The 20,159-nt window shown below is 39.1% G+C and overlaps 1 pseudogene; it reads left to right on the top strand.

Moving 5' to 3' along the window:
- The first annotated feature begins 18,804 nt into the window (after positions 1-18,804).
- On the top strand, positions 18,805-19,317 carry LOC102501330 (mitochondrial import inner membrane translocase subunit Tim17-A pseudogene; annotated as a pseudogene).
- The last annotated feature ends 842 nt before the right edge of the window (positions 19,318-20,159 follow it).

Genomic DNA, 20,159 nt, shown 5'->3' with positions numbered 1-20,159 from the left:
CCACGTTTTCCACAGGATCCCAAAATGTGTAGCTATGTTGTAATCAACTTATCCAAACTCTGTTTTTGAGAGAATACATAACTAAACCATTTTGAGAAATCATTTACTTATTTAGCCCAACAAACTTTCCTGGAAGAGTCTTGGTCAGGCAACAATTTATAAGTAAGATCTTAAATTTATGATGAACCAGATGGCTAAAGAAGATGCAGGGCAGAGCAATTGACAATCTGCTGAGATCAACACTTCATCCAGTTGACTTATTCAGACCCTGCCTTCTTGCCTCTGGTATACTCTTTCAGTGTGTTGTGCCCATCCTTGGCTCATGACTCAGTTTTTGTGACCTGGTTCATGGTGGCCCCTAGACCTGGCATTTTGGTTGTGACTTTTCTTCTAGAGCAGGGTGCTCATCTGGGCCAGTCTCTACCAATCAGCCTCCTTGTCCACTGGCTTTCTTAGGCAAATAGCCTTTTGGAATCACTCTTTTCCAGTATTTGATCAGCTAGGCAGTCTAGGAAGTTCTCCTTTATGTTTATCTGAGGTTTTTTTTTTTTATCATAATTTAGAACAATGTTTTCTTATATGGTCATTTGAGAACCAAAGTCCTCATAGGACCAGTTTTCTGTTACTTCTCTTTCACTCATCTCTAAATTTTCACTGTTTTAATATATACAATAATACATTTAAAGGACTTTGAGCAGTGCCTGACATAGAGCAAACATTTATAGCTATTTCTATTATTTTCTTTACATCCTTTTAATTGAAAAGAGGTGGACTCACTTCACTAATAAATAAGTGATTTCCCTACTAAGTATCAGGGTAAGATTACTGTCACATTCCTCCTAATGCCCTAGGAACACACAAGCTTCCTCTTTCTGCCCTGACATCCTCCCCTTCTCAACCTCAGCCTCGTAAACTTTGGATAAATTGCTGACTTTGAATTTGTTTTCAATGACAGTGACCACCATGCTTTCTCCTTTAATTGTCATGAAGGAATACTTCTTCCTCTTATTAAATTATGTATGACAGGAACCAGCAGATGGTGTGGTGGTTAAGGTGCTAGACATTCCCACATGGCTGATCACGGTTTGAGTCACAGACCTGATGGCTTCCTTTCTCCCTTTCCCTCTTTCTCTCTCTCTCTGTGTCTCTCCCTCTCTCTCTTTCTCTGTGTGTGTCTCTCTCTGGTCAAATTAAAATAAATGAATGAATAAATAAAATAAATAATAATTTAAAAAATTATGTATGACAGGAATCTATTTCTCATTTCATTTTCTATTAAAGTTTCTTATTGTGCCGTAATTTGCTTATAATAAAAACTTATGCAAACTCTTACATTTCCTGGAAGCATTGTTTGTAAAACAACAGATGTTTTTAGTTTCATTCTTCCTAAGTCTTTTCATCTGTTATGAGTAGAATTTCTCTGAGAATCAGCATATAAATAAGGTATGATGAATGAGTTTACTTTGAAATAATTTTTCCTATGCTGGCAAGAGACCTCTTAGAAGACCTAGGTTAGGTATGAAGACAGAGGAACTGCTATAATTCAGGTTAGAGTAGAGACCAGGGGTTGCTTGGTTAATTGATGAAGTCTACTAAAGCTGGGAACTGGAAAAAAAAAAAAGAAAAAAGCCTATGCATAGCACAAACTTTAAACTTGTTAGCTTTGACATAAGATGCCTAGTCACTAAGGCTCAACTTTTCCTTGCTATGAATTCATTGTCTGAAGTTCCATGTCCTCATTCTTATGTAAACTCCCTCATAGTGTATCATTTACATCCAATTTAAATTTCTTTAAAGTAGAGCAGGATCTTAAAAAACATTTGTGAGGTAAACGGAATGTAGTCTGTGTCTAGACTAGACTTTTACTATATCTTTCATCCGATTATTTATAGTTGCCTCACACATATGTGGATAGAAATTTAAAAGTAACTTACTTTAAAGTTTCTTGAGACATACAATTACATTTTTACAGAAGCAACCTTTTCTTTTTACTTTTATATTTAATCAGTTTACATAATTCAGTTACCACTAAAAAATTCTAATAATAAATATAATGAGCATAAACAGGTCTGGAAATGAAGACAAGTGGTTCTTTTTTCTTAATATCAGAGGGCATGTACACGCGTGTACACATGCATGAGAGAGAAGGAGGAAGACAGAGAAAGAGAAATCACCCTCTAATGGGGCATGGTCACACCACCATCTTTTTCCTCCACTTCTTTGTCCCATTAGGATTTTGTGCACATTTGCTCCCACATTCACCTGGCATGTTTTTCAAGCTGCTGTGACTGGGATTTCACCATAGCCAGCTAATGTAAAGCGCTTAACTATTGCACTATAGGGCTGGCTGGCCCATAAGTGACTCTTTATACCATACCATTCAGTTGGTGGGCAGAGAAGTGCAGAGGCTGTTGGAGAAGAATTTATACTTGGTCACTGGGTCAGTGGGCTTCAAAGAGGGTGAAGAGGGTGTTAGGTATAGCTATGTGTCCCAGTTTGTGCCCATTGTCCGGGCTAAATTATTAAAAGTACCCTTTCGGAGTTTAGTTCTCTTTCCCACTATACAAGATGGCAGGTGAAAAAGCTGCAAAGCAGGATATGAAGGAGAAGAAACCTGAAGCCAAGAAGGCTGATGCCAGTGGCAAGGCTAAAAAGCCCAAGAAAGGGAAGCCCCATTGCAGCCGAAACCCCATCCTAGTCTGGGATGTTGGTAGATACTCCCGGTCTGCCATGTATTCCAGGAAGGCCAAGTACAAGAGGAAATACGCAGCCACTAAATCCAGGATTGAAAAGAAAAAGAAGGAGAAGATTCTTGCGACTGTCACAAAACCAGTTGGTGGAGACAGAAATGGTGGTACCCAGGTGGTTAAACTGTGCAAAATGCCTAAGTATTATCCTACTGAGGATGTACCTTGAAAGCTGTTGAGCCACGGCAAAAAACCCTTCAGTCAGCATGTGAGAAAGCTGCGAGCTAGCATCACTCCTGGGACCATTCTGATCATCCTCACTGGATGCCACAGAGGCAAAAGAGTGGTTTTCCTGAAGCAGCTGAGCAGTGGCTTGCTACTTATAACTGGACCGCTGGTTCTCAATTGAGTTCCACTACGTAGAACACACCAGAAAATTGTCATCACCACCTTCACAAAAATTGATATTAGCAAAGTAAAAATCCCAAAGCACCTTACTGATGCTTACTTCAAGAAAAAAGAAACTGCGGAAGCCCAGGCACCAGGAAGGTGAGAACTTCCACATGGAGAAGGAGAAATATGAGCAAGGTTGATCAGAAAGCTGTGGGTGGAGTTGCAAATTGTATCAAAAATCGAAGCTGTTCCTCAGCTCCAGGGCTAACTGCAGTTAGCTAACTGCGGTGTCTGCCCTTACAAATGGAATTTCACACACACACACATACATATATACACACACACACACAGATATATAAATAAATAAAAGTACCCTTTCACTCTCTAAGGAGTCCTGGATGATAAATTTTATGATTGCCTAGTGTTTTTTAACCTAGTTAGTTTGGTTAAGTGGAAGTAGAAGTTGATTGATGGAAAGAGTTTCTATTAAATTTGTTTAAAGTTTCATTGTAGCTGACTTGACAATGCCTGTAAGTCCTTAACAGCTGGTGGTTGTTGAAATTGGAATAGTTGGAACCAGCAGATGGTGTAATCGCTAAGTCACTGAACTCCCAAGTAGTTGACCGTGGTTTGAGCCCTGGAGGATCCAATAGCTTAAAACTCACACCAGGCATTTGTGTGTTCGTGCCCCAAATCCCAAGAGGTAAATGTAGGAGAAGGGATTGGGGCATGGCCCTCCCCTCAGGGGATTGATTTCTGTCTACCATTCTTTCTCTCTCCAGCAAGTGCACATGGCCTATAGTAAAAAATCTCTCTAAAATAATAAAATTAAGAAATTGGAATTGTCTAGAAGTTATGAGGTTCTTTTTTTTTTTAAAGTTTATTTATTTATTCCAAGAGTGAGAGAATCAGAGAGAGTGAGAGAGTGAGAGAGTGAGAGAGTGAGAGAGTGAGAGAGAGAGAGAGAGAGAGAGAAATACAGCACCTTCAAAAGGGTCCTGATGCTTGATCCACCTCAAGCCTCAGCCAGCCCAGATCATGGGCACATGTGTGCCCTGCATATTCGGGGAGGTTTCAGTACTTGAACTAGGGACTTTCTCATGTGGTTCCATGTGGCTCTGCCTTATAGAGCATTATGTTTTACCATTATGCCACTGAGCTGGTCCCTTAGAAGCTAGAGTTATTATTATTTTAATGCTAGTATACATGTATGTGTGAGAGAGAGAAAGAGGAAGAGGAAGAGGAAAAACTTTCCCCTTCCCCATTAGTCTTGGTCACACCAAACTTCTTTTTCCTTCAATTCTCTATCCACTGAGATCCCAGACACTTGGAACCCAAAGTTTTTTTTTTTTTTTTTTTTTTTTTTTTTTTTAAGCCACTGGGGCCAGAACTTGAACTCGGTTCCACCTTGTGGGATCTGGCTTCCTCTGTGCGGTACTTTAGCCCTTCACTATAGGACTCACTCCAAGAGTCTTGATTAAGGTGGGACATGGAGCCAGAGCCACTGAGCTGCCCAGATGGCTGCTGACAGGGCTATGAGTGAGGGCTTCCCAGATTATGCTGCAATGAGAGGGCTTCCTCAGTTGCTGCTTGGTGGTCTCTCCCTTGGTCAGACAAGTACTAGATACAGGTAATGATTTCAGTCCACTAAGGCTGTTTGTCATTAACACGGGAATCACAAGTATACCATCCTCCCATGTGTGTATTTTAAGCCTTGTTATCTAAAAATGATGTTTAAATAAAACCTTTCCTTTACTCACTGACAGTGTTTCCAGAGCTTGGTCAGTCTTCCCAGAAGCTTTGTTCCTTCTCTCCATCTCTGCAGTCATCTTCTTGCATTCTTTTTCTCTTAGTCCCCTTTCTCTTGGCTCTCTTCCATCACTGTCTCTTCAGAGTCAACATCACTAAGACCATTCTGGTCACTGGGGTGTTCTGTCTTTTGGAAAACCAGCCCCATTCCACCCAGCCATAATGCTGCAAGACGGCCACTCTCTACCCCTCCCACCTTTCATGCTCCCCACTCTCTCACATACTACCTTTTTCCTGCATGACCTCTATGTTGGTTTCTGTAACTGGAGGACAACTCCAAGCCACAATCCCCAGAATAGATTAAGCCCAGAATTAGCTCTTGTCCTTGACATCTGGAAGATCTGACACTCAGCTATGTAATCTTCTATGTGATCTGTCATTGACTGCTGAGCTTGGGGCTGGGCAGGAGGATTAATGTAGAAACATTCATGGAGCGTGAAGACTGCTACTGCATTAATGCTTTTTGCGTTTTGACTCACTTTTAAATTGGATAGTTACTGAGTATTTGCCTTAAGTCCAGGTACAATGCCAACTATTTTCATGAGTACTGTCACATTTAATCCTCGCGGTGACTCTCTAAACTAATGTTACATGCATTTGCACAGATATACACACCATTTAAAAACAGTTGAAAGAATTAAAGTTTAGGGGATAAAAAAACTTGTTCAATGTCACACAGGCAGAAAATATGGACTCAGGATATGAACCTGTTTTCTTTGACTCAGTATTTCAGCTTCCTAACAGATCTTGATGTTCCTCGTCTATAAGGGATTATTCAGAAAGATTTCTGTTTGCATTTCATAAGTAAAGTGGTTAATACCGAGAGATTAGAAGAAGCCAGATCCCCCATGACTGAACAGAGTTAGAGTCTTCAAAAATAAAGTCTATTTTTATTCATTTATATTATTCTATCAAGGATGGAAAGGGCTCATCATGATAATAGAAATCTACTCATACTTTACTTCTAATAGGGCAGAAATGCCATTTATTAGAGTGTTTTAGTAATTAAAATGCTAGTTACCCTGATATTACAATTCATACTACATTATGTATGTCTAGAACTGCATACATATGTAATAATGTAGTGATTTTTATATACATACATATAGAATGCACACATATGCATGCATGTGTATATATACACACACATATATGTATATATATGTGTGCATATCTCTCTCTCTATATATATGTATATATATAAATAAAATGTTTACCGAGAGATTGAATCTCCTGTGTTCTGTGTGCAATGGGGAGAAATGACACTCACTCCAGCTCTAAGTCAAAGTGTTTTGCATTCTTCAAAGAATGGATAGCAAAATTGTGTCCCCCATCCTCGCTATTTTCCAAGAGCCTTGGGTAACTAAACTTATGTGGTAGGGTGGTTATTATGAAATATTTTAATTTGAGGAAGCCAAAGTCTGTACTCCAGGGAGCAATGGCCTTATAAATAAATTTTAAAAAATGGTTTTGGAGAAAAAGCCTTGGACACTGTATCTACACAGATCTCACTCATAGACCCCTGGTGACATCATTTGGCATGAAGCAATTGGCTTAAAAAAGAGAAAAACACTGACATTTTGAATAGAATTTTCACATTGCACCATTTATTATGATCTCTCTTTTTCTGGCAGCCTGCATTTAAGGAAATAACGTTATCATCTATTTCCAGAAATGGCTTGGATAACTTCTTCTTGGAAACCCTTCCCACACATTTGTATTTTTGGTATCTCTCCATTATTTCCCACTCAGGCAGACTGACCACAAGGGCACTGAAGACTCTCAGCTCTGGCGTGCTCCAGCCTCCTGCTTTCACATGCCTGGAACATACGTGGGATCATCTAGGAAGGTCGGGGGGGAGTGGTGATATGGAGTCATGAACCCAATAGCCTTTAGCACAACTGAGGAAGAATATAACCATCACTGCTACTACCACCACCACCACTACCGCCACCACCTTATTCTCATATCAAGGGGGGAGAGAAGATTCAAAGGAGCTGCCAGGGAACATCTATGTGATACAGTTTCTAGTTTCCTGGTTGATAGTGACAAGTGTTCTGAGAAAGGTATCTGGGCAGCAAGTCCAGAGAGCAACCATTCTACACTGCAGCAAGAGAGTGGGAGCTCTGGGAGAGATGGGGCTATCTGTAAGAAAATATAAAACTGAAAGGTTTGTTTCAACCTATTGAGATTATTCCTTATGGTAGAGAGTTCACAGATGAGTTAGCCATTACCAAAAAGCCAAGAAAAGGAGAAAAACAATGACTTAATTCTAAGAAAAACAAAAGTTTATAAGAAAAGAAATATAATCATGTAGAGACCAGCAGTTAGTGTAATGGCTATGTCGCTAGACTCCCATGTAATAGACTGCGGTTCGAGTCCTGGACCCGATGGCTTGAACTCACGCTGGACACATGTGTATGCGTGCCCAAGATCCTGCCTGAGAAGAGAATGGAGGAGGAAGGGATTGTGGTGTGGCCATCCCCCTGGGGGGTCATTTCTCACTTTCTGTCTCTCTGTCCCTCTCTGTCTTTCTGGTGAACGCACATGCCTTATAGCATTAACCTCTCCAAAAAAAGAAAAAAAAAAGAAATTATGTAAAACTACCTGATGTGGCTGTGAATACAAACATTGTATAGTCATCATAGTGTAGTACTACATATTGTCTTAACCCAAAAAACTTATATTGGGAGGATGAATGGAAAAACAAGAGTTACACATTTTGTATATGTTTGGAAGTTTTGAATTATAAAAAACAGTTTGTTATAATTTGTTACTCATTTTGAGTAAGAGAGAATTTATACATATTTTAATCGAAAAATCAAAAACTAACAATATGTTGTTAGCATTACTAGTGTGAAATATGAATCTAAGAAAACCTACAAGAACTGAAAATAATTGCTCACAGGAAATAGGAAAGGAGAATATAACTTTGACAATTTAAATTAAATTAAAAATCAACCAAAATTTCTATTACATCATTTCAGCTAATTCAGTTATTAAAATTAAAGCCTTTTCTGAAGAGATTAGACTAAGTGGAAAAATAGTTAGGCGGCCAATAAGTAAGAATTCCAGAAGACAGAGCCCAGAGTTCTTATATTAGTTAAAGCTGTTGGTGCACAGGCTTCTCAGAAGGGACTCTGGGTAAAACAGGAAGGGCTGGAAAAAGACTTTTGCAACATGTTCTTTTTCTTATCAGGGTTGTTGAAATTTCGAGTCTGCAAAATAATATCTCACTGGATTGTGTGAATTTGAGAATATAGTCAGGGTGTAAAACAGGGGTCAAAACATTTACTCTGTGGCTTTGATTCCACCAGCCGTTTCCACTAAACAGTAGCCACATTTCTCCTCCCACAGATAATATTTCGTTAGTGGATTATAACTACTTCCACACATTTTTAAAATTCCGGGATGTTGTGGTGACCACCCGAGTCTGCCTTTGGATAATGCAGAATTATCCTTTCTCTGTTCTTTAATCTCCTCCTATCATAGGGCTAGAAGCCTGGGAACTACATTTCCAGATTTTTTCCCAATAGTCTGCTCAGTTTGATTCTGTCAGTGAGAGACACTTATGAGAAATCTGGAGGCACAAGAAGAACAGAGACAATACATGGGATTCCTCCAGCAGTGGGGTCTGGGGTGAGGGGGAGAATAGATGTAAAGGCTGTACAGTCTGCCGGTTTGGCAGCAACCCAGAAGTGACCCCTGCTGTGATGTTGCGAGCAGCTGCAATCACTGATATTAGTTAGCAATTTGTGATTAATACAACTTCTTGATTCTCTGAAAGCATTGGCAAACTTGAGAACTAGTGAGATTTCCCCTAAACCTTAGATTCACAAAGACCTGAATTTTGATCTTCACTCTTCCTTTTATTAACTACGCAACCCTGAGTGAGATTTTTTGTATTCTTAATTCTTTTTCAACTGTATCATAAGGATAACATCACTTACCTGATAGTGTATGGGGAATACATATGTTAATGCATGTAAAAATGCCCCGTAGGAGACCTGTCCATAGTAAATATTGCTATTATTATTTTTATCCTCTGCTTGCCACCTGCCACTGTTGTTATTTGTGCTATTGCTGCTGTGCAATCGCTAGGCAAGAAACCCGTGTGCAGGGTGTTGAACTGAGCAGCTGGGATAGCTCACCCACTCTTCTTTCCACAGGCTTTTTCTTTTGCAGCTGGGGAATGCCCACATCTTCCCTTCTCCCTGCCTCAGAGCAGAAGCCTAAGCCCACCAGATACTCAGATCTGTCTGGGTTTAGGAAATCTGGACTGATCAAGTCAGCTGTGACCTTGACACAAATGTTTTCTTCTTTTTTCTAATTTGCTTCTTTCAATAACCCAGGGAAAAAGAATATATATTTATTTTCCCAGGTGGTGAGCTGACGTTTGATTAGCATTCCTGGTTTTCCTTCTTTTTGGGTCTGTCACTCCCTCCTTTTGTCCTGAGGTCTCCATGTTTGAAGTAGTCATTCTTACACCTTTGTGGGTGTTTGCAACAAATCTCTTTGCAAGGCTGGACCTTTTCTAGGCAGTTATAGAAGTCCTGGTTTGGAATATTGGAGTATTTCTTTTCTCTCTTTCCTTTTAGGAAACACCAGATGTTTAGCTGATGATTTCTATAAATGATTTTTTTCTCCTCATTTATTTAAAAAAACTGTACTCTTTATGGCATATGATCGAGCACTTTAAAATATGTAATTAATTAAAATGTTTACTGAAACTGATAAGAAGGCAAAATAAATGCAAAAAAATAAGTAAAGATTTTATAGAAATAGCCTGGGAATGGCCATATCTACATGATCTGAGTGAAAGGATACCCTGAAGGATAAGTACCAGGGCCTTGCAGATCAAGGGGGTAGCCAGGTGAGTTGTAGAGGTCCCCATGCATGCAATTTCTACTTGCTTTTTGCTTAAACTGAAGATTTCTAGCAGAACTTTCTTGACTCTGTCACCAAGAAAGATGGGAGAACAAAAAAATAAAAGAGAAAAGTAATGAAGATGAATTTCTAGAGTGAACGGTTATCATATCATTGCTCTATTCCATTTCCCCTGCTACTTCCAGTTTTTTCTCTTTCTGGTCTACATTTCCAAGGAGCTCACATAAGGTTCAGGGGGTGAGGTCAGCTGCTGTGGGAGAAAAGACCTGGTCACAGTATCTTCTCTCTCCTTCACCAGAAACCCTAAAAATAGGATGGTGGCAAATAGTACTATAAAAAAACAAGTCTGCTTTCTCCCCTCATGATCTATAACTAAAAACAGAACAAAATGATACACCTTCTTTAAGCTTTTTTGGAGATTTTTGTTATATGGTGCATCTGCTTACTAGGGAGACAGAAAGACAGGAAGTAAGAAATCACTCTCCGGGAGAGAGGGTGGTGGTGGCCATACTGCAATCCTTTCTCCTCTTTTATTCTCTTGGGATCTTGGACACATATGCACACATGCCTGGTGTAAGTTTGAAGCTTCTGGGTCTGGGACTTGAACCACAGTCAACCATATGGGAGTCCAGTGCCTTAACCCCTGTGCCACCTGCTGGCCTCATTAAGGTTTTTTTTAAAAGCGAATTATTTATCTAATTTTATTTATTTATTATTTTTAATGATTTGAGCAGAGAGAGACAGAGAGGGAAAGTGAGAAAGCAAGCCACCAGGTCTAGGACTTGAACTGCAGTAGGCCAGTGCCTTAACCACTACACCACCTGCTGTACCCTATTAAGGTTTTATTTTCCTTGAATGACAGTGTAAAGTATTCCTTAATTTAGAAGGCAAGATTTAGGGTAAAATGCAAACTAAAATTTAAAAAATACTCAAATATATATTTATTTTCCTATTGTGATAAGTGATATGGAAAGGGAGGGATGGACAAGGGAAGAGTTAAGTGTCTATAGTCAGTGGCTATTGCACTAGGCAGATTAGTCTCCTGGCAGTTCCCCTTGCTATTAATTTTTTGATGTGGCTAATGGCTCTATAGTAATTGACCAGTATTTGTAGATCTGTGGTTATATTTTTTTAAAAGATAAGATCTTGACATGTTGTGCTCTCCATTAATCTTTCAGCTGGGACTATAGCTCTGTATTTGTTGCTGTCTATTGCCCAGATCAGCTTAAAACTCCTATTCTCCTGCTTCTGTCCCCCCAATTGCTGGGATTACAGGCAGAAGCCATCACTCCCTGTCTTCAGGTTGGACCAGGGATTGAGCCTGGCCCTCCTATGTGGTCACAGCAGGTGGAATATGGTGTTTTAGCAGCGTGCCAGCACAGCTGGACCGTCTGCTGTGACTGTAGAGGAAGCCTTCCATGATCTTGGAGAACTGTTAACTGGGCTGAGAGTGGACATCATTTTTTGTCAGGACAGGATTTGGGAGGTAGCAAGCAAATCTGTGGTCCATATCCAGACTGCCACCTGTTTTTGTAAATTAAATTTTGTTGGGACCTAGGCATACACATTTGTTTACATATTGTTAATGGCTTATTTTGTGCAGCAATGGCCAAGATGGGGAGTTGTGACGGACCACGTGTGGCCCACAAAGCTTATTTACTAGCTGGCAATTTATAGAGAATGCTTTCCCACCTTGGGCAAAAATGAAGTGCTTTTGTTGTAGCTAGAGTCATGTTAGCCAGGGGAGAAGTGTGGCAGGTTGGGCAGAATGAAGCCAAGAGCTAAATTTGAATCTTGAAAAGCTTCTCAATGCTACATAGTAACTAAAAACTAAGAATTGTTGGAGGACTGGCTTTTGTTGATTTTTTGTAGATAAAATCATTTAGTCATTCATTTATTCATAGTGGTGGAAGAAAGTATTTGCATTGACATCACCCTACATGGTGTTGGATGCAGAGTGGGCTCCTATTATCAGTGGAAGTGAAGGAATTGCTTTTGCTGGCATGGAAATACTAAGCAAATCAACCTGAAAACTGAAGTCTTTTCTCCTTTCAAACGAGATGGAAATATTTCAGAAAGGCCTGTTGGATGAAGAATTTTTATGCTTTGTGAAATAGATTCTAGGATATAAGATTATTTATTATTATGCCAAGTTATATTGTAAAATAAAATATCATTAGAAAAAGTTATCTCCATACCCATGTCTTTCTAGTCTTTTTAAGAGCAGGACTTAAGAGTTGCGACTAAAATAAGATAGACTCTAGTTTTCTGGGTTTGAATTCTGGCTTTGCTATTACTAGCTGTGTGGCCTTGGGCAAGTTACTTAACCTCTCTGTCTCTTAGTTTCCTTTTAGAATATGGACAATAATAGTACCTACTCAGAGAATCTTTATAAGAATTAATTGAGATAAGACAAGCAAAGATTCAACACTGTAATGGTGACATGCTAGCTATTATACTAATATTCTCCTCTCAGAAAATCCCGTCATTTCCACCAGAATCTTAATTCCCTGTACTTAGCAAAATCCCCTCTTAATTTGCCTGAGATGTCAAAGACTTAAGCTCTTTGGCTGGGTCCTCTGAAAATGCTTCTCTGATTAGGGAGAGATGTGACCTCTACGGAAACGAGAGCCCCACTGGCAGAGAGCACCCTGCAATTATGTGAGCTAGCTACTCATATCCTGGCGGCACAGTCTCCCTTGAAGAGAATCCTGTGCGTCACAGAGGGAATGGGGCCATTTCACTGTGTTGCTGAACTGTGACCAATGGCTTGCCAATCACAAGAATGGGTCTCTGTTTTTGTTCAATACAAGTTTTTACCTGCTTTACTGTTCTTCTGACTTGAACCCATCTTTAGTTCTTTCATCTGGAAAATAATCTCTGACAAGAGGCGTTCTGAGCCGTTTCCTTAGCTGGCATGAGGTTAATCCCATCACACTTGGACAACTTTCCTCTCACTGTCTATGTGTGAGGCAGTGCCCACTGGTATTTTTGCATTTGTGCTTCAATCATTTTCAAGACTTCCTTGGGTTACCTTTTATTGCCTCCTCTTAATCTAAGTGCAGATGTTTTTCTTTAAAAGAGCTCAGCCAGGTATTGGTGAAGTGAATCATGACTTTTGGAGGGGAAAATTACCCTGGCAAGCTTGAAAGAAGCCTCTATCCTGCTTTCCATCCAGTTGTCTGCTGTGTTATTTGAAATAATATTCAATTCGACTTTGGATGCTAGCTAAAATTCCCCTGTTAGCTACTCACATATCCTCTTTCAACTTCCTTTTTTAATATGTTAAATGGGAACAATAAACACTCATCTAATTATCTTTGTCTCTACGGACTTATTAATACCACTGCCCACCTTCTTGCCCAACCCTCTTCATACAATACACACAGATCTGGATGAATGGAAATACATTGCAGGCCTGTGTTCATCTCTGGGTTGCACTGGAATTTATATCAGATTGCATATGTGAAAAATAATTACCATGTCTTAATAGCATAAATGTTTCTTGGATTTCTATATCTAAATTCCAAAGCCTGTTATAGGTTACAAAATACAGTTCTGTGATAGAGCTATTTTTGTCACCTAATAGCTATGACAATTTTGAGCATATATAAAGAGACTTTGAAAAGTTCATGGAAAAATGGAACTGAAATATGGATTTATTTTGGTGCAAAAACATTTTGAAATCCATGCACAGTTTTTTTGTATTATGCATTTTCCATAAGCTTTTTGAAGATTCCTTATATATCATCTACTTCCCCCAAACCTCAGTTTTTCATCAATAACATTTTGAAAAATTACCTTCATTATTAGATCAAATGAAAATTTATACAAAAGTGCTTTCTAAACTATAAAGGATAATATAAATTTATCAAAAAATGCTATAGAGGCAATTGTGATAATTGGAATGACTTTCAGTTGAAAGTGACAATTAAAAGCTTAATGATATTTACTAGGGAGACAGAAAGACAGGAAGTAAGAAATCACTCTCCGGGAGAGAGGGTGGTGGTGGCCATACTGCAATCCTTTCTCCTCTTTTATTCTCTTGGGATCTTGGACACATATGCACACATGCCTGGTGTAAGTTTGAAGCTTCTGGGTCTGGGACTTGAACCACAGTCAACCATATGGGAGTCCAGTGCCTTAACCCCTGTGCCACCTGCTGGCCTCATTAAGGTTTTTTTTAAAAGCGAATTATTTATCTAATTTTATTTATTTATTATTTTTAATGATTTGAGCAGAGAGAGACAGAGAGGGAAAGTGAGAAAGCAAGCCACCAGGTCTAGGACTTGAACTGCAGTAGGCCAGTGCCTTAACCACTACACCACCTGCTGTACCCTATTAAGGTTTTATTTTCCTTGAATGACAGTGTAAAGTATTCCTTAATTTAGAAGGCAAGATTTAGGGTAAAATGCAAACTAAAATTTAAAAAATACTCAAATATATATTTATTTTCCTATTGTGATAAGTGATATGGAAAGGGAGGGATGGACAAGGGAAGAGTTAAGTGTCTATAGTCAGTGGCTATTGCACTAGGCAGATTAGTCTCCTGGCAGTTCCCCTTGCTATTAATTTTTTGATGTGGCTAATGGCTCTATAGTAATTGACCAGTATTTGTAGATCTGTGGTTATATTTTTTTAAAAGATAAGATCTTGACATGTTGTGCTCTCCATTAATCTTTCAGCTGGGACTATAGCTCTGTATTTGTTGCTGTCTATTGCCCAGATCAGCTTAAAACTCCTATTCTCCTGCTTCTGTCCCCCCAATTGCTGGGATTACAGGCAGAAGCCATCACTCCCTGTCTTCAGGTTGGACCAGGGATTGAGCCTGGCCCTCCTATGTGGTCACAGCAGGTGGAATATGGTGTTTTAGCAGCGTGCCAGCACAGCTGGACCGTCTGCTGTGACTGTAGAGGAAGCCTTCCATGATCTTGGAGAACTGTTAACTGGGCTGAGAGTGGACATCATTTTTTGTCAGGACAGGATTTGGGAGGTAGCAAGCAAATCTGTGGTCCATATCCAGACTGCCACCTGTTTTTGTAAATTAAATTTTGTTGGGACCTAGGCATACACATTTGTTTACATATTGTTAATGGCTTATTTTGTGCAGCAATGGCCAAGATGGGGAGTTGTGACGGACCACGTGTGGCCCACAAAGCTTATTTACTAGCTGGCAATTTATAGAGAATGCTTTCCCACCTTGGGCAAAAATGAAGTGCTTTTGTTGTAGCTAGAGTCATGTTAGCCAGGGGAGAAGTGTGGCAGGTTGGGCAGAATGAAGCCAAGAGCTAAATTTGAATCTTGAAAAGCTTCTCAATGCTACATAGTAACTAAAAACTAAGAATTGTTGGAGGACTGGCTTTTGTTGATTTTTTGTAGATAAAATCATTTAGTCATTCATTTATTCATAGTGGTGGAAGAAAGTATTTGCATTGACATCACCCTACATGGTGTTGGATGCAGAGTGGGCTCCTATTATCAGTGGAAGTGAAGGAATTGCTTTTGCTGGCATGGAAATACTAAGCAAATCAACCTGAAAACTGAAGTCTTTTCTCCTTTCAAACGAGATGGAAATATTTCAGAAAGGCCTGTTGGATGAAGAATTTTTATGCTTTGTGAAATAGATTCTAGGATATAAGATTATTTATTATTATGCCAAGTTATATTGTAAAATAAAATATCATTAGAAAAAGTTATCTCCATACCCATGTCTTTCTAGTCTTTTTAAGAGCAGGACTTAAGAGTTGCGACTAAAATAAGATAGACTCTAGTTTTCTGGGTTTGAATTCTGGCTTTGCTATTACTAGCTGTGTGGCCTTGGGCAAGTTACTTAACCTCTCTGTCTCTTAGTTTCCTTTTAGAATATGGACAATAATAGTACCTACTCAGAGAATCTTTATAAGAATTAATTGAGATAAGACAAGCAAAGATTCAACACTGTAATGGTGACATGCTAGCTATTATACTAATATTCTCCTCTCAGAAAATCCCGTCATTTCCACCAGAATCTTAATTCCCTGTACTTAGCAAAATCCCCTCTTAATTTGCCTGAGATGTCAAAGACTTAAGCTCTTTGGCTGGGTCCTCTGAAAATGCTTCTCTGATTAGGGAGAGATGTGACCTCTACGGAAACGAGAGCCCCACTGGCAGAGAGCACCCTGCAATTATGTGAGCTAGCTACTCATATCCTGGCGGCACAGTCTCCCTTGAAGAGAATCCTGTGCGTCACAGAGGGAATGGGGCCATTTCACTGTGTTGCTGAACTGTGACCAATGGCTTGCCAATCACAAGAATGGGTCTCTGTTTTTGTTCAATACAAGTTTTTACCTGCTTTACTGTTCTTCTGACTTGAACCCATCTTTAGTTCTTTCATCTGGAAAATAATCTCTGACAAGAGGCGTTCTGAGCCGTTTCCTTAGCTGGCATGAGGTTAATCCCATCACACTTGGACAACTTTCCTCTCACTGTCTATGTGTGAGGCAGTGCCCACTGGTATTTTTGCATTTGTGCTTCAATCATTTTCAAGACTTCCTTGGGTTACCTTTTATTGCCTCCTCTTAATCTAAGTGCAGATGTTTTTCTTTAAAAGAGCTCAGCCAGGTATTGGTGAAGTGAATCATGACTTTTGGAGGGGAAAATTACCCTGGCAAGCTTGAAAGAAGCCTCTATCCTGCTTTCCATCCAGTTGTCTGCTGTGTTATTTGAAATAATATTCAATTCGACTTTGGATGCTAGCTAAAATTCCCCTGTTAGCTACTCACATATCCTCTTTCAACTTCCTTTTTTAATATGTTAAATGGGAACAATAAACACTCATCTAATTATCTTTGTCTCTACGGACTTATTAATACCACTGCCCACCTTCTTGCCCAACCCTCTTCATACAATACACACAGATCTGGATGAATGGAAATACATTGCAGGCCTGTGTTCATCTCTGGGTTGCACTGGAATTTATATCAGATTGCATATGTGAAAAATAATTACCATGTCTTAATAGCATAAATGTTTCTTGGATTTCTATATCTAAATTCCAAAGCCTGTTATAGGTTACAAAATACAGTTCTGTGATAGAGCTATTTTTGTCACCTAATAGCTATGACAATTTTGAGCATATATAAAGAGACTTTGAAAAGTTCATGGAAAAATGGAACTGAAATATGGATTTATTTTGGTGCAAAAACATTTTGAAATCCATGCACAGTTTTTTTGTATTATGCATTTTCCATAAGCTTTTTGAAGATTCCTTATATATCATCTACTTCCCCCAAACCTCAGTTTTTCATCAATAACATTTTGAAAAATTACCTTCATTATTAGATCAAATGAAAATTTATACAAAAGTGCTTTCTAAACTATAAAGGATAATATAAATTTATCAAAAAATGCTATAGAGGCAATTGTGATAATTGGAATGACTTTCAGTTGAAAGTGACAATTAAAAGCTTAATGATATTTCTTAGTTTTAGTTCAGCTTTGCTCAATGGCCCCAGGACACTTATCTAAATATTAACAAAAGAGAAGAGCTCTTGACCTTCCTTTATTAAAGCAAAAGCACACAAGCCTTTCCATAGCCATCAAATCACTTAGTGCTTCCAGATTAGAGCTAGGGAGAAGTGGGCATGTGGCCCTTCACCCCACAGTTCCCTGAGGCCAAGCACTGACAGTGGAAAGTCAAGAGAGAAATCAAGGATGGGACCAGTTTCACTTAGAAAGGAGACACTTGTTAAATTCCTGCTCTGGTCAGTCCTTCCATGATGCCACACATTAGAGGTAATTAATTAACTATTCAGATATCTCAGATATTCTTCCTGTGTCTTTCATTTACTTTACAGCGAGAGGAGAGGTAAGTAGATGGGAGTCTTGCTACTGTTACTCCTTGTCTTCCTCTTACATCCCAGGGAAATTGGAGGGAGAGAACAGAAAGTAGCTTGAGTCATTTGTAAAGGCACTTGTTTCCCAAATATGCTCTACTATGCCTAGAGGAGACATGCTGATTCATGTACACTAAAAAAAAATCAAGTCGTCATTATCATTTTTATATATCAAATTTATTTGGTATCATTTTATAGCTTATGGTTTGGATGCCTAAGATGAGCACAGGATTTTGGAGAGAAAGAAAGATACAGAGAGAGAGAGACATGACAGAAGTAGATGACAGAGAGAGAAAGACAGAGTGAATATATGTAGTCAAAAATATAGTATGCTGGGAACCAGCAGTTAGCGTAATGGCTATGTCGCTGGACTCCCACGTAGTCGACCGCGGTTTGTGTCCCGGACCCGGTGGCTTAAAACTCACGCCGGGCACGTGTGCGTGCGTGCCCAAGATCCCGAGAGGAGAATGGAGGAGAAGGGATTGTGGCGTGACCATCCCCCCTGGGGGGTGATTTCTCGCTTTCTGTCTCTATGTCTCTCTCTGTCTGTCTGGCAAGCGCACGCGTCCTACAGTGAAAATCTCTCCAAAAAAAAAAATATATATATAGTATGCTGGGGACCAGCAGATGGTGTAATAGTTATGTTGCTGGACTCCCATATGGCCAACTGTGGTTCAAGTCCTGGATCTGGCAACCTGAAATTCACACTGGGTGAGTGTGCATATGTGCTCAAGATTCCAAGAGGAGAATGGAAGAGAAGGGATTGCGGCATAGCTATCCCCCCCGGGGGGTGATTTCTTGCTTTCTGTCTCTATCTCTCTGGCAAGTGCATGTGCCCTATAGTAAAAAATATTTCTCTATAATAAATAAATGTGTGTTGTATACATACATATATACACACATATGTATACATATGTACACATATATATACACCCACACACATACACACACACATAGTATGCTGAAAAAACATACATGGCCAAGTAGGATAGGTGTTTTAGAGATAAGAAGAACATCTGGGAAGTAGGTAACCACTTAGTGGTTAGGCAAGACATGTAGTTCCAGGTGAAACAACTGAGTACCATGGAGTAATAAAAAAAAAACAAAAACAAACTGGTGTTAAAAAAATAAACATTGGCACCTCTCTAGCCAAGATGGAAGAGTATGCATAAAAGCCTTGCCCATGGCGAATTGTGGATGACTGTGGAGGGGCCCTTATGATGAGTACTATAGATGGTAGTATTTTTCAAAAAAAAGTTTTTGTGATTTTCCAGTGTGAGTAAGCCACAGACTTTGAGGGAGTTTGACAGCTATTAAAACAAGAGCTCCACAATTTGGAGGTAGCCTTTGCGGTTTGGGGAGATCTGTTTTTCATGACTGAGTGTAGTATGGTTCAAGCCAGAGGTAAAGAAGATCCCTGGAACTCCACCGTAAGTGGTGCCTTACTAGGAGCCATACTGGCAGCAAGAAATAGGCCAGTGGCTATGTTTGAGTCAGCTGCAGTGGGTGACATTCTCTTAGGGTTAATTGAAGGAGCGAGTATTTTATTGACAAGATTTGCTTCTGTAGAATTTTCCAGTGTTTCTCAGTTTGCTGAAGACTCCTTCCAGTTGCCTTCAACCCAGATGACATCCTCACCTTTGGGAGACTATCGATGTCATCAGTAGGACTTCTTTCCCCAAAATTTTCTGCAGGATGAACTCAAGAAAGATTTTTGGAAAATCAAGTTACAGTCTAGTTTTTAAACTATAGGTGGGACAACTGTGGTCAAATAGGCTATGAAGAGACATATAGCAAATTTTTTCTATTTAATGGAACATAGAGGGGTAGTAGAAGATGATACATTTAATTATTAACATTTGGAATGCATTTGTGATAAAAACAAATGTCTAATATCATTAAAAAATATAATAAGATTTTAGAAGACAAATAAAAAGGACAAAAAAAGAAGCAAAACAAACAGTGAAATAAGATAATCATTTCCTTGGAGTTTTATTTTTGCCTGGTTCTGTCTGTTCTGTGATACAAACATTAAAAAACTCCTGGAACTTAAAAAAATAAATACATGAACTCTTGGAACTTTAAAAATAATGAACAATAAAACACTCTGGATTTTAGTTTCAAAGAAAGTAGCAGAGGGAAAGTTAGTCACTATGTGTTACACATTATGTAGGGTATTTTACAAATATTATTTTGCTTAATGTCCATATATATGACAAAAGTTGTAAATGAAAAGAAAAAACAAAGATTCAGAGAAGCCTAAAGCTGTTAGCTTAACTGGAGGAGACTGGTTTGACCCCAAAGCCCATTTTCTTTCTTTAAAAAGTCAAACTAATGTATACCATCTGTGAGCAGAACTTTTGTTCCTCTAAGTCTGTAGGACTTCTTTATTACGCTGCTTCAATTGTGGTGAAAATTTGGCTATTCTTACCTGAGAGCTCTGTGCCAGCCCATGGTCCTATTCACTGATATTCTGGTTCTTCTTCAGTCGAGTATGTATTTACTGCCC

This window comes from Tupaia chinensis, unplaced genomic scaffold (assembly GCF_000334495.1).
Source record: "Tupaia chinensis unplaced genomic scaffold, TupChi_1.0 Scaffold000085_1, whole genome shotgun sequence".
Taxonomy (NCBI): Eukaryota; Metazoa; Chordata; class Mammalia; order Scandentia; family Tupaiidae; genus Tupaia; species Tupaia belangeri.
The sequence above is the reverse complement of the archived record's forward strand: the minus strand, read 5'-3'. Positions and strand labels throughout refer to the sequence as shown.